The sequence below is a fragment of the Maniola jurtina genome, chromosome 14 (assembly GCF_905333055.1).
Source record: "Maniola jurtina chromosome 14, ilManJurt1.1, whole genome shotgun sequence".
Lineage (NCBI taxonomy): Eukaryota > Metazoa > Arthropoda > Insecta > Lepidoptera > Nymphalidae > Maniola > Maniola jurtina.
Genome location: NC_060042.1, coordinates 6643694 through 6649280, shown reverse-complemented (window position 1 = coordinate 6649280; position 5587 = coordinate 6643694).

The window sequence follows — 5587 nt, the reverse complement described above, 5'->3', positions numbered from 1 at the left end:
GAGTGCGAGTGAATCGTGCCTCCAAGCAGCTTGCGCGAACCTCGTGCTACGTCAGCGCGCCACCAACCCTGACGACCAGCCTCCCCTGCACATCCATTCCGTCATCCATGATCCAACGTCTATTAGAACGAGACCAGTCAAATAACCATAGGACTTTACGTTCCTTTGAAAGACACATTTTGGTTGAATAAAAATAATAAGTATATGTATAATAATTAGTAGGTATTCGCGTGCGGCTAATTCTACCTACCTAATTACCTAAACAATCTCTAATACAACAAAACTAGTCACATGTACCAACCAACAATATTAACGCTTTAAATTAGGTATGTCATTTTCTTGTTCCGTTTAGGTGCCTAATATCACCTATCAGTAGGTAATAACTACATAATAGGTACACCATTAATTAAGGACAAGTAACATTTGAGGGTATAATTAAAATGTTGTTCCAAGGCCGATATAAATTTATTAGACTGACATAACTAGATAATTTGAGTGAATAAAAATTAAGCATTTTGTTAGCTAAAGACATTTGAGGATATTATACTGTGCCTACATGTATAAACAAGTGTAAATTAAAAATTTTCAACACCCCCGACAAGTGAAGGTTACAGTAACTAGAAAAGAGCTGATAACTTTCAAACGGCTGAACCCATTTTCTTGGATTATAGCTAAGAACACTCTCGATCAAGCCACCTTTCAAACAAAAAAAAAACTAAATTAAAATCGGTGCATTAGTTTAGGAGCTACAATGCCACGGACAGATACACACGTCATACTTATAACACCCCTATTATTGGGTCGGGGTTTAAAAATAGGGGTTTAAAATTTGTGTAGTCCACGCGGACGAAGTCACAGACATAAGCTAGTTCAGTATATTATTATAAGACAATTAGGTACGCCTGCCTACTTGTAAGATATCTAGGCACATTTTAGCACCTAATTTTGTCTTTTATTCTACATAATTTAATAAATTCGTTGTCTAGACCTGTTGCACCAGTATCTGTGAATAGCAACAAGTGTCTTAGCGACCACTCCTACGGAAAGGTCACCCCTCCCACTTTATAAATGTCAGCGCTGGAAAATAGTTCAGTGACGCGTGAAAATATGTCAAAGTTAACAAACATTTATTTATTGACTTTCCCAAGGATATTACGGTCCTATAGATACCTTTTCTTATTTCCCATTAGATATCCGCGGCTTCATCCGTATGGGTTTAGGTTTTTAAAAATCCAGCGAGAACTCTGAACTGATTTTCCAAGACAAAAATATCCTATGTCCTTCCCCAGGATGCAAAGAAATCTTTGTACCAAACGTCGAAATCGGTTTAACAGTTGGGCCGTCAAAACCTAGCAGACAAACAGACAAATATAAACACTTCCGCTTTTTTTTTATATTAAATAGGATGGAAAGAATATCGAACTAAATTTTCCAAATAACTAACCCCATCTAGTGTCAATTTTCGGTAAGATTATGTTTTGAAAGTAGGTAGTTTTTCTCTTTCAAACAAGTGTTGCAGAAGTATAGGGACAGGTTTGAATAATAGACACTTTCCAATTTCACTTCACTGTATTTTTGAGAATAGTTTTCGCTTACAATTATTATTTCTCAATACCCGTCTTTATTCGATTCCTTCGCTATTTATATCAGTTTGACAGATATATTTTTAAGGTAGGTAGGTACTAGTTTTCGGGTAGCTATTTGACAAATTACCACAGAGGTAAACCAAGGTGATGTAATAGACAATTAACGTAACAATTATATCAGCTAAATGTAAAATACGACACAATATGTATTGATCTAAATAGTTAATAACTAAATGTGATTTATAATCCATTCCCGCCAATTATTTATAAATAATAATAATTAATCTGATATAGGTCTAGATGTCTATGACTCATGATATAAGGCAGCATCTTGAGGTAGTTGTTAACACTCGGCCATCCTGGAAAGGCCGTGCCCCACGGCCCGCAGATTACATCCCGGCTTTCGCATCATCGGCCACCTGGCAAAAGAAAAACACCGAACAGTAATATGCACTTAAGAGGTTACCTAAAAAAACGCTTGGTCAATCTGTTTCGCCACCAAGTGATCAACATTAAAAGGCTAAATAATAATAGTGTCTCACTTAGTCAACCATAGTCATGTAGACATTCATAATTTAAATTAGAAATATGTACATATGATATAATATTCAATAGATTCATTTTAGTTATTACCTACTTCATATTAAAATTGTTATTGATTTTTGTAAACAATTAAAGTCTCAGATAGTAAAATCAACCCGTATAATGCAATGTAAATCGGTTGGAGCGCAAACAGCAACTGATTCTTGTCGTTCCACGCCACGTCCTCGCCCTAGCGCCATCTTTTTCGTCTCGATGGAGGGGGCTCTGACGTCACGACCACAGCATAACCACCAACATCAAGCAACACCGAACGTGAGAACGAGTTGTTGCCAACACGGCCATGCTGCATGGTGCCCGCCCCGGGCACCCCACGAGTCGGGATAAAATTACTGCAAAATAAACAACCGTTAACACCTGATTCACATTACCTACTTGTAAGGATCCTTCCTAACTTCTAAGGAATATTGCCCATTCATTGTCACTTATCACTTAACAATCATACGACAGCTCGCAACTTAACAAGATACCTCCACTATGTACTCGTAAGATCCAGGAATATTGTCCATTCGTTATCACTCATCACAACAACAGCTTTCAATTTAAAGAACAAAACAACCGCATCTAAAGGGACTTTGCCACACTTAGGGGACCAGATTTGTCGTAGTTGAAAACCAACTGCACTTAAAGAGCGTTTCGCTCACTTAAATGCAGCAAGTTGGTCAAGACCACTTGCACTTAAAGAATATTTCGCTCACTTAAGCGTACCAAGTTGGTGAAGACCACTTGAAGACCACTTGCACTTAAAGAACATTTCGCTCACTTAAGTGTACCAAGTTCACCTTCAAGTTCCAAGCATCATAGAAGACCACTTGAAGACCACTTGCACTTAAAGAGCATTTCGCTCACTTAAGCGTACCAAGTTCGCCATCAAGTTCCAAGCATTATAAAAGACCACTTGAAGACCACTTGCACTTAAAGAGCATTTCACTCACTTAAGCGTACCAAGTTCGCCATCAAGGTCAAGCATCGTAGAAGATCACTTGAAGACCACTTGCACTTAAAGAGCATTTCACTCACTTAAGCGTACCAAGTTCGCCTTCAAGTTTAAGCATCGTATTCCAATGTGATATTTTATATTCATGGTACAATATTCCCAATTATCTTTCGAATATTTTATCAAAGTTCAAGCTTCGTATCCCAGCGTGATATCTTATATCCATGGTGCAATATTCCAACTAATTAATCTTCCAAAATTTTATCACGGCTCGCTGTATCAATTATGTTGCTATACATACTTAATTTTAAATAGATTACTCAACATAATACACAGGGTAGCCTTGCCAACACGGTTTTTAATACTCCATGAATATTCTTTAAAGAAGCAATGCATTAGCACTCACGATTAACATCAGATCATACCTCTTTACTAAATCTCAAAATTCTTTACTAAATTCTGAACACATACTCAATGCCATAGCATCGTGCACCCACACAGTGCTCCGACACTATTCATCCACGTATGCAATCACCACACTATCTTTATCTACCGCGCATCCACGCAAGGGATCACCGGTGCCTAGTTCACCATAATACAAGGTATTTGATCTCATAAGAATCATATTTGATCTCATCCGTTTTATTTTAACTATCAATGCTTTATTATTATAAACGGATCATTTGATTGTACAGCTGGTGCTATCAAAGTTAACTTTAAATAATTATTATCATACTAAAACTATCACTTTTTAAACTAATCAATATCTTAACTGCAGTTATATTAATGATTTCACTAGTTCACTGCATTATTAATTACAACGGTTGGTCACCAAATATAATCTTATAACCCACAAACTATTTTAATTCATGAATTACTCTAGTATCAAACAATAATAATAATTGGTATTTCATATTCCATATATGCAAATATTAAATTACGCTATCTCAAATAATTATTAGGCTAATTAAAAATGATAAACAGAGAGTCATGGATTATGAGCGACACCGATGCATGCCACTGCCAAAACCAAGACTTTCTTTTTAACTCATTCATCTGTCCATTCGCGCAGGGAATTCATCTACTGCCACTGTATGCTATTTAATATTTCTATTCGCACAATATACTCTTACTGTCACTTTTTATTATTTTCGGCCCGTCCTGATTATAGCACAGAATTGCAGCTGAGAGCATAAAAATGTTGCATTTGTCTACCCTCTTATTGTAATCTTTTTAATGAGAATTTCTCAAGTTAATACTACCCACTTAGCTATCCGGACAAGAATATTTCTTTGTTCAACGCAAATGTGAAGCTTTTACCCAAATTTGTAATATTAGGTATTAACTACCAACATAAATCATAGTTATTTTTTTAAATATTATTCTAATTTGCATTATTAATGATATACTATAACTTTACAAACTAAATAAAGCTTCATTATCATATTATACACACCACAATCCGTAATTATTATTTGTTTTCGAAGCAGGTACCCAACAAATGCAACAAAACTTTTGAATTGAACAGACTACAGGCAATAGTTCTAACTCTGAAGAGAAATATTACTTTCATCGTTACTAGTCTGTCTGTGTCTATTTTATTAAAATATGATGTACAATCCTTTTACCTTCGTTCTAGTTCAATCTAATTGACTTGTACATGTATACAAAACGGTTCTCTGTTTGGATGTACAAAAAATAGCTAAAATGCTTTCAGAGGTCAATGTGTATACGAGTCTACTACTATTACATTACTTTTCTCGGGGATAAACCAAATCGGATCACTCTGTTACATTCCGTCCAAGCAAGTTATTACTCCCTAGTACCCAATAGGTACATACCTATAACGTAAAAATAAATTCGCTTAACGCAATTGAATCAAAAGGAATGTTAACACATTTTTTTTTGATTACCTTTTTGTAATTCTGCTAAAAACCCTTGTATCAACAAAAAAAAAATCAGCTTTATCTTTAAATAGAAACGTTACGTAAAATTATTCATCTTGTATGCCAAAAGTACGCCCTAATATTATAACGCTCTAGTCAAACATCATATTGTAATGCATGGTAAATTATTTTGACGATTCAAAAGCATTTGTAAAAGTTTACTTGAATTATTATATTATATTCTATTCTTTTATATTATATCATATTCTATTCTAGTCTAGTCTATTCTATTCTATTCTATTGTATATTGAATATTATATCGAAAAGGGGATGCTTATGTCGATGATCACGCAGAATATAAAAAAAATAAAACTAAAACTTCATATGTAAATAATCTTTACTGTAATAATTTAAAGTTATTATCTATCTAATTAATTATTTACTTAGGTAGCACTAAGGTAAACCTGTACAGAACTTATTTAAAACTGCAACAAAGGTTCTTTTTTAAATATTTACTGATTTAAATAACCTGTATAGCAATAATAATAGATGAAACAAAAGAAACAATATTTAAACAA